Source organism: Branchiostoma floridae, chromosome 7, assembly GCF_000003815.2.
Source record: "Branchiostoma floridae strain S238N-H82 chromosome 7, Bfl_VNyyK, whole genome shotgun sequence".
Classification (NCBI taxonomy): Eukaryota; Metazoa; Chordata; class Leptocardii; order Amphioxiformes; family Branchiostomatidae; genus Branchiostoma; species Branchiostoma floridae.
Window position 1 is genome coordinate 20,781,484 of NC_049985.1, and position 21,418 is coordinate 20,802,901.

The window sequence follows — 21,418 nt, forward strand, 5'->3', positions numbered from 1 at the left end:
GTGTAGTTTGTTTGTGACGTGTTTGATGATGAAGAAAGGGTTCGGCCAAAACCGAATGCCTGTATCTCCGAGCATGCGCAGTTGGCACCGTTTGGGCCCGACCGGAATACCCAGGGAACGAGATCCACACAGATGTAGGTGATGACCTGGACAGAGAACAGGAAATGGACGGGCCACCTGCAGGATTGTGGGAATAAAAAAAAAAGATAAAATCGAGAAAAAAAGTTCATAGCAAACAAGGAAGCGATATCCTGAAAGGAATAAAAGTACAGAAGTCGAAGAAAGAACGAAATACGCCAAATTAAAATAAAAGAAAAAAGAAAAGTGTTTAACTAAAAGAGACAAGGTTGGAAAATAAAAGTACAAGAAAATAGTAACAAAAGCGCAAAAACTATGATCTTTAAAAAAACTATAACAGTTACAGACTCTAAATTTTCTTTACAACTTATACTTCATTGGGTAAGAAAAAAAATCACATAACGTATCAATCTTAATTGCACTTGTATATTGTCAACGTACATTTAACACTATATAAAATTGTACACTGATAAAGAGATCAAACAGAAAATACAGATATGACGTGTATATCGTTGCAGACAACATCTCCGTATGTGTACCATTATCATGACCCGAGGCACTTTAATATCGATTTTTACATCTCGTCATTTGTTTTTAAAAAGTCTGTTTTACAATGCTTATCTGCCTGAAACGTCCGGTGTCATTCTATTTAGGAAACAGCACGTTACTGAAATATCGATTTCTGTTATAAAGCACTGCGGTAATTTATTCCGAGGCTGTAGTGTAGTATACTATATATCAGTGTATCACTCACTTGCTATAGGTAAATACCAATATGTTGGTGTTAAACAGGCCATTGACCCCTCTTTGCCTGGTGTACATTATATATTGCACTATAAATGTAACTGCGGAAACTGTACGCATAGACCGGTGTTTTAGCATGGAAGATGTCACAATGTGCCAAGAGCATCATCGTGAGGGGATGTAGCTCAGTGGTAGAGCGCACGCTTTGCATGTGTGAGGCCCCGGGTTCGATCCCCGGCATCTCCACAATTCTTTTTTTTCTCCACGAATCGCTCAAATGTACGTAACATTTTTGCCTCCGTGAAATGTTTTATTTTCACTAGCTTTTGTCTGTCCGTCTGTCTGTATGTTGACCAACAAGATAACTAAAGAATGGCTAGAACGAATAGATTGGTTTCATACTTCGTGAGGCGACAAAAAGTAATTCTAAATTATTAGATTTTGGGCCCCAGCTTTCCTTCGTACTGCAGTAGAACTTCGTGGTCTCATATGTTCCAAACAAGCGCTATGGTCACCATGTTTAAGATAGCGCTTGCAGTCGGAAAGGACCGACGTAGATTTGGGCCAACTAGCAGCTAGGATTAGAATTGCAGAAGCATTTTTTGTAAAAACATTCCGACGAGGAAAGGATTTTCATGGTTTTTATATGTAGGTAGCTTCGACAAAAATTTACAAAATGAAATACTAATTACGCAAAATGGGGTGAATTTTACATAATTAATGAGAATATTCCATCATAGCAGGTTTTTTTTTCATTGTATCTCTTGTCCCGGGTATGATACGGTCTTGACGTTTGGGTGACAGATATCTTTTGACACCAGGACAAGGTGGGGCAGGTTTGAGCTCCCTAACGTTAAATTGCAGGGGCGATTTTGTCAAGACATTCCAAAGAAGATAACTGAAAAAAGAATGGCGGATTTCCATTAGGCAAAGATATTCATAATGATACACTTGTTATGCAATGAGGGCTTAATTTGCATAATTAGTTAGAAAATTGTATTATTCACATGTAATTTATGATAGGTGGAATTCAAATAGACATAAAATATTCAAATGAGGAACTGATTTGCATAATCGATGCAAAATTGGCAAAAATCGTTTAATGAGAAATTGTGCTTTTTCACTTGACACATATGTAAGCTAATCAGTTATGAACACAAACATGCATAAGTTATGTAAATGTTTATGTCATTAGCATAACATCTACAAAAGCTTTAAATAAGCTTTAATGATGGTGTGAGGTTGCCAAACATTTACTAATTATTTTTCTTAAAGCATTCTTTTGGGACGAGCATTTGACAATGTCATACTATCTTCGGATGTCCTTAAACACATCGACCACTATTCATTGACATGCGATTTATTTTCGCGCATGCGCCGACAGCCATGTTGGTGTCCCAATGTCGAGTGCGCCTGTCGAGTGCTTAATAGGCTTTCTTCTTGGCGACGCCTCTAGGGCGAGACCTCTTGTGTAACACTATAATTGATTGCTGTTTTTTAACGGGCCAAAATCCCCTCGTCATTTATCTCTAACGGATGGGGATGTAGCTCAGTGGTAGAGCGCACGCTTTGCATGTGTGAGGCCCCGGGTTCGATCCCCGGCATCTCCACAGGCCTTTTTCTTTTTTATAAGGGCACACAAAACTGTTTTTCTCGATAGTAACTCTAGACACACTAACGCTGAAGCAAGAGTAAGGAAAGCTATTTGTGATAAAACATAATATCTTACAGAGAATTTTCATCATTAGAATTCCATATACGCTGAAACGTTGTGAGTTTTACGTATAGATCAGACGCCAACGACAACGTCCTTATTTGGAAACTGTCATTTAGTTGTAATACCAGAGCACGGGACCAAGACTGAGAAGAAATGTGGCGAAAACAATATATTTCATCCTATAATATTATGATCAGCAAAGCAGATAGGGATGTAGCTCAGTTGTGGAACGCACGCTTTGCATGTGTGAGGCATCTACAGTCATCATTTTACTTTAAACACCTTTTAGCAGATACAGGTGTTCAATGTATCTTTCTTTTATGGTATTTTAACACAATGCTTATCCGCACCCCGTGGTTAATAGTAGTTCGGGCACAAAATAGTGCGCCGCAGTTTTAAAAAGAGCCATTTGAATTTTTTCTGTGCATGTCAGCGAGTCAAAAACTGTGGTGAATACTATAAGAATACGCCAGGTTTGAGGCTGTATGCACAGTTGTCACGTCTGGGTAGCCCCTGTAGTTGAGTAGACGATTTTGTGTGAGCTGTTTGACAGCGGCGGCTAGAAGTTCGCGCTGGTTGTTGTAAAGCGGACAGTGTAGCAGATAATGGGAATAGTTTCACATGGCGAACCTGCAGCTAAGAAATTACATCAAGCTTAGGTTGATAACTCTGATAAGTCGAAGGCATGGCTGTTTCTTGCTAAGCTTTTCAGAGCTGGTATATCGCCTCACGTGTGGACAGGTAGGAATGTCTGTCAACAAAGCAAACACTTACAGTTGTCTACATACCTATGCACAAACACTGGTGGGGGCTGGCAAAGGGTCAACGCCACCCTGCATCTATAATTATTTCATGAATGCTTTTAAAATGATATGCATTTTTTAATCTCTGCCTGGTCTAAACAAAACACTACCAACTTTGTTCGCTTACGAAGAATACTGTACATGCATTTATAAGTTCGCGGGGATTTAACTTCGCGGTAACGAGTGTTCGCCATGGTTTTAAGTTCGCGGTAGTGCTATCCCGCGAACTTAAATACATTTACAGTACGGTACTGTAGTGACATACTGTAATTGACAATCCGGTGGCTCCACGAAATGCAATTGGAAGTCACTTACTGGTTACTCGGCAAAGGTGCCACAAACGGACAGTCCACTTTGACTTTGACAGTGCTGGTGTGATCAACTGTCACTAATGTAACCGTATCTACATTCTAAATATGCAGTACAGGTCCTTTTTTGTTAGGTCGTATGGAGAAATGAATGAATGTGAACCAAAAATAAAATAAAGATTGTCTTGTTAGTATTCGTGTGTCAAGTACCTCACACATTTCATTATCATAATACTGTGACAATGAATAGTACATACACGAAGCGAGAATTACGGGGTCGTAGGGATAGATGCTACCTCTACCTTTTCACTGTACATACTGGTACCAAGGAGCTTATATATCTGATATAAAGGCTCCTTGCTGGTACAAAATAGCAACTTATAATGGTAATTTTGCATTTTCTTCGAGCAGATGGATGTTGCAGAATTTGCCGTTTTATCTTACCTACACACACAGCTATAATAAACTTCCAGAAATGTAACATTACGTGAACAGCAAACAACAACAACAACGGTACAACCGGAGTACGATTTCTCCCTACATCTACTCGGAAAAAAGTTAGCAACTGCTTTGATCACGTGACACTCATTCAAGGTCAAGATATTGTCTTACCAGATGCAGTCGTAAAACAGCCATCGCCTCTTCGAGTCGGGTACGATAAACTCACTCTCAGGCCGACAAGCGTACACTGTCACCACAAACCCTGCTAGAAACACCAACACCAGGGCGTAGGACGGCAAAGCACTGACCCAAAACAATGCGCCGCCGCCATCTTGTTTTTCTGACCCTTCGCTCACGGCAAGGTCGTTCCTGACCAGGACCCTGACATACAGCCACACCCCGCTGGTTGCCACTAGCAACAGGGACGACAGTTGAAGACGAAGGAGCCAAAAGCGCGGGAATTCACGATCGGAGTCCTTCATGACTGCAGTGTGTATGTGCGAGAGCAGATATGTGTGTGAACAGCGGGTAGGTTCCCTAACACCGAAGGTTTGCGGCGTGGATGTGGGAAATGTTTAACCTGATCAAATATGCCGTGTGACAGCGTCGTTGTCATGGCGACGGTACTCAACGACACTTTACATACGGAGATGATCATATAAACGACCGTAAGAACAATGTAAAAAAAAAATAGCACCTGCAGATAGAGGTTTCATTACGAGAAACAAATTTACTTTAAATTTAAACTTTTACACTTGGCCGTGGTGCTGTTTCAACGTTAACACATGGCACGTGAAATTTAAAGTCCTACATGTATTGACTAAAATTTGTTTTAAAGGAGGTTGTAGTTTTTGTTCAGTTTCAAAGGGGAAATGACATTTCATGTTTTGCATCAAACGTATCAGAGTGTGTCTTCTTACTTGGTCTTTACAGTGCCTCCATTTCAAACTGCTCACTCGTCGTGTACTTTATGGTCTTCTCCTAAGTAATACAAACATTCTCCGGTAGTACTCACTCCCTGATAAATGCTGAGGAGGGTACATATTCAATGCATATTGCATTGAAAAGGCGAATCTAATATCTAGCCGGAGCAGAAGTTCTTACCTCGTCTTTTGATGTACTATTTAAACGCGTTCTTATTCAGTTCCCTTTTATTCCTTCGCCAGGCAGGAAGGTCAGGGTTTTTTTCAGCGATAGAAAGTGTGTGTGTATATAGATGAATGGATTGATATATAGTATGTAGGTAGGTCTTGATGAGATCTTGCACTGATTGGGCTCATAGCGGCTTGTTATATTACTGCAGTGGAACGTCCGGCTTTGAAATTTCGTGTTCTGGACATACTATGGACGCCCTTTTGAATGGTAGTTGGGTCTTGTGTGGTGATAGAGTTTGTGCCCTCCAGCGGCATTTTTTGGAAATGGAACAGCCAGTTTTATTTCAGATCTGGAAAGAAAATATTAACTCAAGAAGGGGTTATTTATTTATTTATTTATTTCACACACACAAACCCACACGAGCAGGAGGCCGTAGCCCTCCTGAATTGGATGAGATTTGTTAACAATATTATGCTGCCAGCTATTCTTACAGTGGTCTACACTTAGGAAGGAATTTCATAGTGAAACCCGTCGACAGACAGCAGAAAGCCATTTGAGTACTACTTTGTTACTTTTCTACAGGGCTTTAAAACTATTGGATCAACCGCGAACGTCAGGGACCCGGAAAGCTACTTTTTCAGAGTTGTCTTGATATTAGTCTTTCAGTGATTGTTGAACGTCGTTTGGACTTAAAAAATCCTTTAGTTGCGCATGCCTTGCTACATCGCGTTCATTGCCTTGGAGTTACATCACATTGTATGTATATATATATATATATATAAATCTGTACATTCTTAACTTCATCATGGCGTTTTGATTTTGATTGATTGATTTTATGCACTTTAAAAATAATAACATACAGCAAACTAGAGTTCCACGAACACATACCTTTGCCAAATAAACCAGGTTTGTTATGTAGAATGATGTCTGCAGACAAATGCGTTACTCATTTCATTTTCTTTATAATCATATGCTTGGAGTTGGTTTATAAAATTTCGGCATTCATTATGCAAATTAGATCCCAAGTTACAATTAATTGATATCAAATTGTATCAAGCATTACTTAAGCTATCAGCATACCAAAAATCATGATGATCCTTTGATCCATTCTCTTTCAAAGTCTTTAAATACACCTCTTACTCTCTTCCCTCTTTCTCAGTTACATATGTGACAACTTTGATGAAAGTACTATAATGGAATGCAGTGGATTTATTAACTTTTCCTAATCAATTATGCAAATCACCTGTTTTTTGCATAATAAGTATCACATTATATAAGTCTTCACTTGGGCTATCTACATGCCAAAAATCATGACGATCCGTCAACACGTTCATATTTTCTCATTAATTATGCAAATGAGATCATCATTTGCATGATAAATATGTATTGACATTTCTCTCTTTCTCAGCTACATATGTGACAAGTTTTAAAGTCCTATCATGGAATGTAGTGAATTTATAAAATATCCTCATTAATTATGCAAATTAGCTGTTGATTTGCATAATTGGTATCTCATTATGTAGGTCTTCACTTACGCTACCTACATACCAAAAAACATGATGATCCGTCAACATGTTCATATTTTCTCATTAATTATGCAAATGAGGTCATCATTTGCATAATTGATATCTATCGACATTTCTCTCCTTCCCAGCTACATATGTGACAAGTTTGAAAGTCCCATCATGGAATGCAGTGGATTTATGAATTTTCCTCATTAATTATGCAAATTAGCTGTTGATTTGCATAATTAGTATACCATTATGTAAGTCATCACTCATTCTATCTACATACCAAAAATCATGACGATCCGTCAACACGTTGTAGAGTTATTCTCGTACAAAGTTTGAAAGGAAACCGGCGCCTGCAGTTCCAAAAAAGCCGCTAGGGGGCCCAAACTCACAGCACTTACTCTCTGCCTCGAGGGCTATCTACCACTAAAAAAATCATGATCACAGCATGTCCAGAACCGGAGATATCAAAAATTGAGGTTCTGCTGCAGTACCTTAGCAAGCCGCTAGGGGGCCCATTATCGAACTTGACCTTCGTTTTCCCGACCCCTACCCACCTACCAAATATTATCGGGATCCATTCAAGGCTTCTCGAGTTATGCTGTTAACACACAGACAGACAGACAGACTCACAAGCCCAAAACATAACCTTAGCCATTCTGGCAAAGGTAATTAAAGAAAACAACAGAACGTGCAAGGGGAGAGAAAAAAGCCGTGTGGCTCATACAAACTCTTCCCCCGTCAAAATTTACAAATCATAGAACAATTAAATGGATATGAAGATTATACATCAATCAATACAATAATAAACGAAGTGAAAATAATATAACCCAGTGATTATCATAACGTTGCAAATGATCTAACCACGAAAAACTGAAACTATACAAAACTAAACATGATCTACAGATCATAAAGAAATGTCAAAATCATACAATTAATCTGCTAGCAAATACCAAATGAAAGCAAATACAGAAAATCAAAGCAAGGGGTGCAAACAAACAGGTTAAAGTTGCACTTAAGTACACGTTAAGACTACAAAATGTGCGTTACTTTATCACTTGAACAATATAGGAGAAGCCGTCGACAGAGAGTAGATTGCCATTTGACTGCTAAAAATTACTTCGTTACTTAACTGCAAGGCTTTAAACTATGTGACGGATAGTCTCGGACCCGAAAAGCTTCTTTTTCACCGTTGTCTTGATTTTACACGCTATGACGCCACGATGACGCAATGTGCGTTGTATGTGAATCTTATCTTGGGGTGCATAATGTTGTACATTGTATTAACATAGATAACACGGTATATTCTTAACTTTCAATCGTTGTGGCGTCAATATTACAAAGCGTTCATTACTAATCACTTGAATTTCATAGTAAAAACCGCCGACAAAGAGCAGAAAGCCATTTGACTGCTAAAAATTACCTCGTTACTTATCTACAAGGCTTAAAAACTATGTAACTCACTCCGAAAGTCGGGACCCGGAAATCACCGTTGTTTTAGACGCTATGACGTCACGATGACGCAATGTGCGTTAATTGTCTTGTCTTAATGGGATTCCACAAGTCATTCCTTGATTGTTGAAAGTCGTTTGGATTTCAAAAATTATTTAGCTATCTTGAAGTTCCTAGAAGGCGTTTAATGTCTTGTAGACCAGGGTTAGCCCTTGATAATAGCCGCCGGCTACTTGGGTAGCCCTGGCTGTATTTCTCATGATTATACAGCAGAATAAATCTAATCAAATAAGTAATTATCTATATGTTCTTTACTTTCAAAGGTCATGGCGTCAAGACTACAAAGTGTGTGTCACTTGCATTTTACAGTAAAAACCATCGACGGGAAAATGGGAGCCATGTCACTGCTAAAATATTAATACTTACTTACTTTTCTAGAAGGCTTACAAACTATTTGGATATCACGTAAATCGTAATTCATGACTTTGTCGCTAGATGTCGTCTGCTTCTTTTATATTTGTGCTTAATCGTTGATATTACATCTTTTTGATATCAACTATTTTTATATATACATATATTGGGTAGTAATAAACAATATGCAGCAATTCTTGATATCTATTTTAAGTTTTAATCGACGTCCGAATCAGATGCTATGTTCTGTGCAAAGACGAATCAAACGTCGGCTAGGAATTGAGGGCCGAATCGACGGCCTGATTCAGTTTAGTATAGCTTGTTTAGAACAAGAGATATCAAAACATGAAGTTCCGCTGCAGTACCAAGGGAAGCCGCTAGGAGCCCAAAATAATTTCCAACTTTCGTCACACCCCACCAACACACAAAGAATGAAACCAAGGAAGTTCTGGATGAAATCAATACATCCAGCCGTTTTTTAGTTACCTTGTTGACAGACAGACAGACAGACACACACACACATACACACACACACACACACACACGCACACACACACACACACACACACACACACACATACACAAACACATACACACACACACACACACCAGTTTGCATTCCGTGCTGAAACATAGGATAGCTCGACTACTACCACTTACTACAACTAATAACGTTAGTAATATCCGCCACGTTACACAGTATTCATCCACGTCGGACGGTCCCTCCTGTGACGTAGGGGTCAAAATAATTCAACTGGTATCCCGAGATTACGTCATGACAGACAGACACACACACACGCGCGCGCGCGCGCACGCACACACACACACACAAACACACACACACACACACACACACACACACACACACACACACAAACACTTACACAAACACACACACACACACACTTTAACGGTTAACTTTAACAGACCCCAGTTGGACTGAACACGGACTTTCTTTATAGTTTCTACAGTATTGAACCAATCTTCGTTAAAACTTTGGAGAAGATATAGAAGATATTGACTGATAAAGTCACGGAAGGAATTTTTCATCAGATGAAAAATGTTCGAATGGCACTTAAAAATTTACGCCTGGGGTCCAAATGGACCCCACTCGGGTGTTTGAGGGTTAATTATGAAATTCAGATTCCGATTTGCATAAGTAATATTTAATTATATGAAGCATCACTTAAGCTATCTACATACCAAAAATTATGACGACCCGTCAACCCCATCAAGTTTGACACTAAACCAGCCCCTGCAAAGTTCCAAAGCAGTTCCAAAGCAAGCAGCTAGGGGACTTAGACCTACGCCACTTACTCTCAGCCCCAAAAGCTGTACACCGCTCAAATATCACGACCACGGCATGTCCGGAATTCGAGATATCAAAACAGAAAAATTCGCTGTAGTACCGCAATAAGTTGCTGGGGGCCCAGAATCTAATCGTTTCCAGGTCTCACGACCTACCCACATACCAAATATCAATACAATCCATCAAAGCGTTCTCAAGTTATGCTGGTCTTCTACAAACAAGAGGAAGGTCAAGTGCGAAAATAGTTTACCTGGCTTACCTACGGTGCTATAACTGGCTTTGTAAGTAAGTGCGTTTGGCTGTGAACAAGGTAGCTCGATATATTGTTCATGGATCTCAATGATATTAGGCAAGCATGTAGCGTTTGTGTAAAGGTCAAGTTCGGACATAGTTGATCTGACCTTTTCTTACTGCAGTGGGCTGTGTATGTATGGGCGTTTGGCTGTGGACATGATAACTCGAGACTTTTTTGATGGATCCTAATTACATTTGGTGGATAGATAGGGGACCACAGGAACGTTGTCAGACTTCAACAGGTACAAGCGTCTCCGGAATGACGTGGTAAGAGAGAATAGGAAGAAGAAGAAGACCTTTTTCAAAGACCAAATAGAGACACACAGCAAAGACAGAAATACCAAACAGTTGTGGACTGTGATAAACGGAATGATGGGCAAAACGTCCGGCAAATCTCCTAGTTTCATTGAGTCAAAGGGACAAATAATTACCAAACCTAGGGATATAGCCGAGCACTTTAACGATTATTTCATTGATAAGGTAAATGGTCTAACACTAGATAAAGACATAAACAAGCAAGAAGCCGTGGCACCTATAGAGAATATTATGTCATCCAAGAATTGTTCTTTCACATTCCAAGCTGCTACAGTCAACCAGGTAAAAAACATTCTCAAATCACTTCCACCAGGTAAGGCCACAGGGCACGACCATATAGACAACACACTACTGAAACTCAGCGCAGAGTACATAGCAGGCCCTGTCTGTTACATAATAAACAGCTCATTAAGACAAGGGGTCTTCCCAGCACAGTGGAAGAAAGCAAAAGTGATACCACTAATCAAAAACAGGTCTGCCCCATTAGACGGTCCGAACAGCCGACCCATCAGCTTGCTGCCAGTGATCAGTAAAGTTATGGAAAAAGTATGCCAAAAACAAATTCAAAGCTATCTCATCTCTAACGATATAATATCACAGAAACAACATGCATACAAGCAACACCACTCCACAGCCAGCGCTTTAGTACAAATGACTGATCACTGGCTAGTGGAAATGGACAAGGGAAATCTAGTCGGTGCAGTCTTGCTTGATTTCAGTGCCGCTTTTGACACTGTTAACCATGAAATATTGTTGGCCAAGTTACAAAGCTATGGATTTGCAGATTCTGCTGTAGAATGGATGGAAAGCTATTTAACAAACAGGAGTCAGGCCGTCTACATTAACGGAGCCTTTTCAACTTATAAGGAGACCAAGTCCGGAGTTCCACAAGGGAGCTGCCTGGGTCCGTTGTTGTTTTGTCTCTATACTAATGACTTGGCCACCATAACAAAGAAAGCCGAACTAGTCATGTATGCCGATGACACTACTCCCTTTGCTTCCGCACCCAGTGCTAGAGCAGTAGAAAGTATCTTACAGTCAGATCTCACGCGCATCTGGGAATGGATACAAATAAATAAGCTTATTCTTAATGTCGGAAAGACAAAGTCCATACTCCTTGGCAGTCACCATAAACTAAAGCATAATCCAACACTGGATCTCACTGTAGGGGGGAAGAAAATAATGCAAGTTAGCCAAGCTGAACTCCTGGGTTACACAGTAGACCAACACCTATCCTGGAATTTGCATGCAAACAAGATCAAAAGAAAGATGACAGGAGTCACAGCAACAATCAGGAAGTATAAAGATTACTTTCCTGAAGACACACTAAAAACAGTAATCCAATCACTTGTACTTACGCATCTTGACTACTGTTCTGGGATACTTTCCTCAACAGCACAAACACAGCTAGACAGACTACAAATAATCCAAAACAGAGCTGCAAGGTTAGCCGCCAATACATCACACACAACAAGCTCAGAAGTGATACACGATCGACTATGTTGGCCGTCAGTTAAGGAAAGGATGTTTACAACAACAATCTGTGCCTTCCATAAGATAGTGACGACTAAAGAACCAAAATGTATGTATGACAACTTAAGAAATATAAACACCGCACATCACCACAACACAAGGCTATCACAGAGAGGAGGCTACGTACAACCTAAACCCCGTACAAATGCATTGACCAGAACATTTCAATACAGATGTATAAAGACCTACAATAAACTCCCTACAAGTATTACAACAAAAAACCAGGAAGTATTTAAGACTAAGTTAAGAGAGTGGGTAAAGGCACAGAAAGACAAAAACCAGCCACTCACTTCATGGTGGTAAAAATGAAACCCTTCTCTCGGTTCCAATTATGTTTTGTTTTATTCACGATATATGACTATTATTATTATTATTTTTGCTATATGATTTATATGCTTTCAAAGACTGTTTGTTTCAATACTTCAGTTCAAATTGTATTTGATTTACTATGATTTTGCTCGACCTCCGACCTCTCCCACTCCGTTTTTGAGTTGATATTACCAAGTTTCTGTTAATTCAATTGGACATTTTGTTGTATATATAAGAACTAAGTTGATTTATTTTGTTTTACTTCACGTATCACTGTTTTTCAGTTTACCATATGTTTGCTTTCTGTTATTTCAAAGTTATAATTTGTATTATTTGTACATTTCTGTTGCTATTATTTCTGTATTGTTTTAATGTGGACTCCAGGAAGACTAGTGTATTTCACTAATGGAGATCTAAATTAACCAAACCAAACCAAACCAAAACCACACACAAAAAAAGGTTAAGTTCGATAATGGGCCTCATAGCGACTGGTTACGATACTACAGTTGAGCTTTAAAGTTTGAGTTTAAATGTTGTAGAAGTTAAAGATAGGAATATCGATGAAAATTATGCAAATAATGACCTCATTTGAATGGTTAATGAGAACAAACTGTAATACTATGTTGGTAAATGATAAGAATTTTTGCCATCGCCAATTCTCAAGGTTAACCATTTTCGAACTTGACCATCCTTTCTGCAACCGTTACACACCTACCAAATTCCAACACAGAGGGACCGTCCATTTCATATGGAGGTGAGGAGCCAGGAAGGGAGGGACTATTTTACATGTTGGGAAAGGTAGAGGGTACATTCATTTGGTGGTCTTCAGGTTCTGTTAAGGAAGGGAGTCCAATGGACCATCCATTTCACACACTTTAGGAGGTGAGAGAGAGGGACCATCCATTTTCGGCAGTTGGAGGGTGTGGGCGGAGGTGGGTACAACACCTGGTTTAAAATTGTTTATTCAATAATATTTCTTGATACATTCGGAGAAACAAAGTGTACAATATGCTGACCAGGGTGTACTTGACATTTTCAAACGTTGATCACAGAAATAGATTACGAGTACACAAACGAAACAAATCCTAAGATGACTATACGTAACTCTCAGTAAGCTGAACTACGCGTATCTATAGAATATAACATACTTGATGGATATAAAATTGTACACTTTGTATTCTGTGAAAACAAGAACTTCATCTACAGACTGCTGGGGGCATGACAGGAAGTAACTTGATTTGTGATTGTAGTTTCAGTTCCAGGTTCAACCTAGAAATGTCCCATCCCCTCTGTCTACCTGAAGCATTATCAGCGGAGAGAATCATGATCTCTTGATAAGCGGCAAGGTGTTGAGTACGTTTTGATGACACCCCGAGTAATGCTGCTAGTAGGGGGTTAGGACATTTTGAGAGCAGTGACTACTTCTACACACAGCGCTTCAGCCTGTTTCTGCGGTATTCAGGCCCGATGTATGGCCGATTCGGTTTCTGTGACCATGTCCATGGCTGAGACTGCATTCGAAGTTACTGCAAAGTTCTGTCCTTCAGAGAACCGAGACCTCCCGGTTCTGTCAGCTCACAACAACTTGCACTCTTCAACCACCTGCCTTCCTTTCTGGCCCTGTGCCGTCGTCTTGGTTCGGGAGCCAAGATTACGACACAGAGCATCTTATGTAATGGTCTACTAGTAGGTTCCCGACCCTAGACCATCACACAAGGCAGAAAAGGCGACAGGTGGCAGAAGAGCCCAAGTAGTCATAAGCCAACAGATCCAGGAAATCCCTGCTTTCTAAAGGACTGAACTTCGCAGTAACTCCGAACACAATCTCAACCATTAACACAGTCAAAGAAGCCAAACCAGCCACGCATCGGGCCTGTACACCACAGAAACGGGCTGAAGTCCCGTGTGCAAAAGAAGCCCCCACTCACAAAATGCCCTAACCACCAACCAACAACATCACTCAGGGTGTCAACAAAACACACTCAAGCACCTTACCACCAACAAGAGATTGTGATCAGCCCTACCGACAATGTCTCAGGTAGACAAAGGGAATCTTAATATCAGCTAAAGTTATGAATGTAATATCACAGATCATTTACTTCCTATCATGCCAAAGTCAATCCCAGCCCATGTCTGCAAGTTGATTCCGATATAAACTACGAAACACTTGTAAGATATGTAAGAACTGAACAGTTTCAGGTCCTCTGGCATGGCGTACACACGAACACAGGTCCTCTGGTATAGCGTACACACGAACACCGGCCTTCTGGCTGTGGAGATGGCGTACTTGGCATTAGACAACCTCTCACCGGGATCAGTCCCACCATTTCAGCTGTAGTTGATCCTGGAAGATGCTGAGAGATGTCTCCTTCCCTGTGTCTTCCCACTGCAAGGACGTGAAATAAACAAGCAATTAGGACGATTAACAATTAACGTCATTTTCTTTTTATGTAATTAAAACATTTAAAAGGGCCACAGAGACTCCTTTATGCCCCACCGGGAGTGGAAATGGTAACCGAAGTCATGCAGAGTTACGTAATCAGGATCTGTATGAGTGGTTCCAAAACCGCTTTACTTTGAACGCAGAAAAACACCCTACGTGTTGGACTTGGTACCTCATTGACTTGGTGATGGACTGATGTCGAGAAACACCTTCAGTGACGCTGGTACCTGGCCCCTCCCTTATCTGGCCCCTCCCTTATCTGGCTCCTCCCTTAGTGCGTCCAGACAAGGATTTTGCTGTGATTGCAGTAAAAGACATTCATCAGCTGATTCACCACGGATGCAACAACCAGCAAAGGCTCAACGACTGTCCATTGGTTAAATGTGATACATAATTTGAACCTCTCATATGATACTACTAATGTCAATATTTACCTTGTGGGGGCTACCTTGCAGGATTCCTAGGTGAATTAGGCTTTGCTGCCTGTCGTGTCACCCTCCTGTCACACGCAGTACTCCTCCTTCCTCCCCAGCACAGGTCCAACCGTGTTTCAGAACTGTTCACTGATTCTGCAGTCCCGACTTCTGCTGTCAGAGTTCCTACACAGAAATTGAAACTGTAAAATTAACGAATGTGTTCTTTTGACAAATGCTGCTATCCTACAAATAGATATCTGATGATGACGACATATTACTAGTATCCTTCCTCATGAATACAGGCTTTTCAATGACGTCATACTAACTTTATATGAATCCTCGGACGACAATGTTGGGGGGTAACTGAATTAAGCATGTATCATCTTCGTGTCAGAGTTCCTAAACAGAAATTGAAACTGTAAAATTAACGAATGTGTTCTTTTGACAAATGCTGCTATCCTATAAATAAATATCTGATGATGACGACATATTACTAGTATTCTTCCTCATGAATACAGGCTTTTCAATGACGTCATACTAATTTTGATATGAATCCTCGGACGACAATGTTGGCGGGTAACTGAATTAAGCATGTATCATCTTCGTGTGGTTAACAGACGTACGCTGTAATCCAACATGGCGCAGATGACGTTAAATATACTACCAACACATGCACAGCTTCTATACCTTGTCTAATGCCTGGGAAAGTCCTAGTCGTCTGTCTACTGTTTTGAGCACCGCGGATCTCCTCAAAGATGAACCCAGAGATTCTCCCGACGTCTGCCGGCGCGTTTCGTGAAGTACCCGGCCGGGTAGATTTCTTTTTCCATACGGTGTAATAGACGGGCTCGCATCAACTGTCTCGCCACCGCTGCAACAAACACAGAAAGGTTCAACGGTTGCCCAACGGTAATTGGAAAAGTGGCACACAATAAGAACTGAACACCTGATAAACAGCAATGAATTAATAAAGTCCTCTTACATAGATAAGCAGAGCTTGTCGTCTATCTCAGCGTATAATATGCCGCGGGTCTTCTCTTAGATGATCCCGGATAATCTCCCCGGACGTTATCGTGAAACACCTATGGTAAAGATTGGTTCTCTCGTCGGCAACCCCCTGTATCCGTTGCCGTTTGTAGATAGTTCTGCGTACGGTGGTGCGAGTCCGTGAGACGAAGCTTTTACGCTGATTCAATTTCAAGCTGAATCGAATGACAATGCCGTGATCTGGAGAAGCTAACAAACGCGTGACCAACACAGGTGAAAAAGATTACTGGTCTGTGATTGGTCAAGAAATTAATCTATTATGTAGACTGAGCGAATCGAAGACCTGCCCCTGTTCTTATTTGCATGACACCCCGCCACTCGTCTGCCAGCGTCCGCGGTGACGGACTGACCTCGCAGCGTCCCGGCATAGAACAACATCGCGGCCGCTTGAGACAACAGGTTAGTCAGTGTCGTTGTGTGTTTGTACATGTTATCATTAGTCCAATAAATAAATAATCGGTAACGTTAACATTCAATTCTTTTGTGACCGTCCGAGGATGCAAAAGAACTTACATGTAAGGCGACCTTGTGCCTTATTCATTACCAAAACAAGACGTCATTTCTATTTCACTTTTTTGCTTCTAGGATCCTTATGGTGCCATCATTCCGGGATCAACTGCAGTTGCAATGTTCAAGTTAAGTACTTATGTATCTTTTGGGGTTAAAATGGTGACATCTGGCAGATACGGACTGGACTAAACTTGTCATAGGCACGATAGAAAGTACATGAATTGAGTGTGTTTTGTTGACATACCGAGGGATGTTTCTGGTAGATATTCGGACGTGCATTTTGTAAATGGAGGCTCCTTTTGCAGTCAAGGCTTCAGTCCGTTTCCGTGGTGTACATGCCTGGTGTGTGGCTGATTTTGGTTTCTGTTGGTTTCTGTGACTGTTGATGGCCGGGATTGTCAGTTATTGTACATACTAAATTCTGTTCTTTACAAAACAGGGTCTTCCCTGGTTCACCTTCTGTTGTAATTTCTGTTTTATGTCGTGGTCAGTGGTTGTCGGGAACCTAGACCATTACATAATCTGCTTTGTGTCGCTCTCTTGGGTCCCGAACCAAGAGAACAACACAGGCCAGAAAGGACGACAGGTGGTAGAAGAACCTATTTGATATTAGTAGTAGTTAATACCTGTAGAAATACTCGACTTCTCGGCGTAGACACAGTCACAGAAACCGAATCAGCCGTTTATCGGGCTTGTATACCGCAGAAACAGACTGAAACAGCCATAGCTCTCGAAATTTAAACCGAAACAAACGTCAACATTACTTGGGACTTCATCAAAGCACACTCAATCGTTACTACACTTAAATTCTTCCCACTATTTCAATGTTAAACCTAGAACGGAAATTTTAATCACAAACAAAGTTAACTTTCTGTACTTTAATTAAGTGTAAGGCATATTTCCTATATTTCTGAGCCAAAATTCATTTTCGTCTTGTCTTTTCTACCGAGGATCATCGCACCGTAAGAAGAAATGTCCGGACGTGGAAAGGGAGGCGAGGACTGACGAGGAAGGAAGGTACCGGACGTGACCGAATGGAGATTCGCAGTCTTACAGCACATATGACAAGGTATTGTACCGTATTGTGTGAAAGCACACGGTTTTTAATTGTAAGACAACAGTCTTTGTCCATGGATGACTTTTTCATTTGTGTTCGTAAGTTTAGGTTTACAGTTGCAATTTCAATTTGGTGCCTAAACAACTAGACACTCCGTAGAAGAGTCTTTTCTGTTACTTGCTTATCTGACTCTGAATTGAATGAAGTACATGAATGCCTTTGTATTACGGTTTGACTATGAAGTGGAGAAAGTGTTCGTAAACATAGTTATCTGTACCATGAGTGTTTGTTGCAGCGGTTTTGAGGCAAATCATGCATGGCTGTTTCTTCTACCGATTTGTTAGAAACACCTACATGCCGTAAGAGAGGAAAGGAACTGGGGAATTGAGATGTCAATCGCCTGTCACTGCTGCCTAGTGCATCCAGTGCATCACCGAGCCAAGGAGGCGTCCAGTCTTTCCAAGACATATGACAAGGTGCTGTGCTGTACTGTATTGTGTGAAAGCAGTAATATGATAGCAATCTTTAGCTGACAAGTTCAATGCCTGAACATGAACAATGCTTAGTAGAGTTTTCTTTTTCTTTTCAAAATTAGGACTTAAGTGTGAACAGCTTAGCTGTGAGGCAGCTGATGCGTGCAGACGTCCTGGCCCTGCATGTGAACCTGTTCGCAAGTATTGGAGGAAGGCTTAAGGAAGCAGACAAGAAGACTGTTGACTGGGTTAACACAACTGTGAGTATCCTGTACAACTCGCGCCGAAAATACAGTGTGTCACTGATGTTGAACAGTTTATACCAACTTTGATCAGATAAGATCAGTAACCTCTAATTAAACCAGTTCACGATATGTTTTTGCGTCACAGCCATTACAACATTCTCTTATGTATGATTTCTGCCACCATTTCCCTCCTTGCAAGAACATAAGGCGCACTTGAGCCAAATTCCAAACTGTTTTGATTCCAAAACAGCAAAATATTGCTGGTCTATCTCGTCACAATTGTTTGCAATTCACTTTCTCGCAGGTACAACAAGTTTGGAATGAGACAGCAGCTTCCAGTATCTCATTGGTGCCATCAAGCCCGGATCAACTGCAGCTGCAACGCTCATGAGTGGACTTATCCTGGTGAGAGGCTGCCTGATGCCATCTTCACGGTGACGTCCAGAAATATGCACTCAGGACTTCAGCCCGCTTCTGTGTTGTACAGGCCCGACAGTGTGTGACTGGTTTGGTTTCTGTGGCTGTGTCGATGGCCTATTCAACCAGTTACTGTAAATTCTGTTCTTTATAAAACAGGAACTTTCCTGGTTAATCATTATCTGTTGTCATTCCTGTTTTATGTCGTGGTTAGTGGTAGTCGGGAACCTGGACCATTACATAATCTGCCTTGTGTTGTTGTCGTGGGTCCCGAACTAAGAGAACGACACGGGCCAGAAAGAAAGACAGATGCTTAAAAAGCCCATTTGATCTTTGTTCCTTTAGAAACGCTCGACTTCTCGGTATCGACACAATCACAGAAACTGAATCAATCCAAACAGAATGCAAAGTGTGCCATCTTACAGCCATAATCTATATCACGATGTTAGATACATGTAGTTAAGCTTGTATTTTTGTACATATGTGGTCTACATGTTAGTTAAGTAAATGTCAACATTGTCCGTTTATTGTGTAGAGGTTGTTTGTAGCCTTTGAAATAAGTCCTTTGGAAATTTCCCAACCTAAGGCTTAGGCTGACGCTTACACAAACACTCACACACTAACAGACTAACCGCACCATGCACACACACACACACACACACACACACACACTAACAGACTAACCGCACCATGCACACACACACACTAACAGACTAATACAACATATTTTTGTAACACTAACAATCAGCTCAAAGCCTTAACCTTAAGACCGCATAAAAGCTTTCTATGATTCTTCACGTACAAAGGCTCCCAGCTACCACAATACCATGTACTGGCAATGTCGACATTTACTGATTCTAGGCTCTGTTGCCTACTGTGTCCAAGAGTGAGGATAATTGTTTACCTAAATAGATAGATGTTAAGTTTTAGTTCGATTTGTTTAGCTTTAGTGCTAGAGCAATTTTTGTACTGTGTGGCTTTGTACATTGTACATATGTGTACACTTGCATTCATCTATTGCTTTAAATAAAGAGTTGAAGTCAGTTGTGTTGTAATTGTTTTACGGCTTTCCCCTTCTTAGACCCTTACACCCATGTGTATTGGATGGTCCCTTTCCATACCCTTAATCCCGTGTGTGAAGTGGTTGGTCCCTCTCCCCTACCCTTATTTCCATGTATGCCCCCCCCCCCTTTCCAAGAGCATTTAATCCCATGGCCATTTTCAGATCCTTTACCCCATGTGAAATGGATGATCCCGTCCCAGATCCTTTGTCCCTTTCTATATTCGTTACCCCTATTAAATGGACGCCCCTTTTCCAGAGTCGTTACCCATATGAAATGACTGGTCCTTCCCTAGCCAGACTCTTACCCATCAAATGGATGGTCCCATTTTCCCAGAGCCTTAACCCAATGTTTGGTCTCTTCCTTCCCGGGCCCTTCCCTCGATGTGAAAGAGATGGCCCTCCTTCTTAGACCCTTAGCCCCAGGTAGAATGATCGGCCCCCTTTCTCACACCCTTAATTTCATCTGAAATGGTTGGCCCCACACTTCCCATACATCCATATTTATATGCCCAGTTCTCCTTCCCAGAACCTTTGACCCCATGTGTCCCTCCCTTACCCTACCCTTACCCATTGTGAAACGGATGGTTTCTCCCTTGCCTTATCCTTGTGAAGTGGATGGTCTCTCCTCCTACACCATGTAGAATGGACGGTCCCCTTTTCCCAAATCCTTAAATCCTTCTCACCAAAAATCCTTGCTCCATTTAAGCAGATGACCCTCCTTACCAGACGTTAACATAGTCGGCCCCATTTCCCGGAACAGTTGACCCTATGTGAAAAGGACCCCCTTCCCAGATCGTTAACCCCATGTACAATGGATGGTCCCTGCCTTTTTAGACCCTAAAGCGCTGATATCAAATAGACGCTCCCCTCCCCAGAACCTTGAATTTATGATGAATGGGTGGTTCCTCCCTTAAATGTGAAATAGATGCTTCCCTTTGAATGTTAAATGGGACCATGTTTGACAGTTTCTATTCCTTATTGGTTACCATAATCATTACACAGTTCATTACACAATGATTTGTCATGTTTACTTCTTAGAGTAAAGCACCAAAGACAAACTTAATTGCTCATGTATTGATGGTGCTCAGAACCAATGAAAGGTCTAGTTATTCAGGTACTGATGGTGTTCAGCAGCAAGGACAGACGTAGTTGCTTATGTATTGATAGTGTTCAGCACCATGAACAGACTCACATGCTTCTGTATCGATAGTGTTCAGCACCAAGGACAGACTTAGTTGCTCATATATTGATAGTACTCAGCACCAAGGACAGATGTAGTTGCTCATGTATTGATAGTGTTCAGCACCAAGGACAGATGTAGTTGCTCATGTATTGATAGTGTTCAGCACCAAGGACAGACGTAGTTGCTTCTGTGTCGATAGTGTTCAGCACCAAGGACAGACTTAGTTGCTCATATATTGATAGTG

At 41.0% G+C, this 21,418-nt stretch overlaps 2 long non-coding RNA genes and 2 other non-coding genes across 4 annotated transcripts; 3 read left to right on the plus strand and 1 right to left on the minus strand.

Moving 5' to 3' along the window:
* Positions 1 to 996: 996 nt before the first annotated feature.
* On the plus strand, positions 997 to 1,068 carry Trnaa-ugc. Its single transcript has one exon. It is a non-coding gene; the product is annotated as a tRNA-Ala (tRNA).
* Positions 1,069 to 2,360: 1,292 nt separating this feature from the next.
* On the plus strand, positions 2,361 to 2,432 carry Trnaa-ugc. Its single transcript has one exon. It is a non-coding gene; the product is annotated as a tRNA-Ala (tRNA).
* Positions 2,433 to 13,264: 10,832 nt separating this feature from the next.
* Positions 13,265 to 16,015, minus strand: LOC118419238. The gene is made up of 4 exons (XR_004831609.1): positions 15,867 to 16,015; positions 15,198 to 15,362; positions 14,936 to 15,059; positions 13,265 to 14,706 (listed from the first exon to the last, which is right to left on the minus strand). It is a non-coding gene; the product is annotated as an uncharacterized LOC118419238 (long non-coding RNA).
* A 906-nt stretch (positions 16,016 to 16,921) lies between these two features.
* On the plus strand, positions 16,922 to 18,470 carry LOC118419239. The gene is made up of 3 exons (XR_004831610.1): positions 16,922 to 17,805; positions 18,138 to 18,269; positions 18,389 to 18,470. It is a non-coding gene; the product is annotated as an uncharacterized LOC118419239 (long non-coding RNA).
* The last annotated feature ends 2,948 nt before the right edge of the window (positions 18,471 to 21,418 follow it).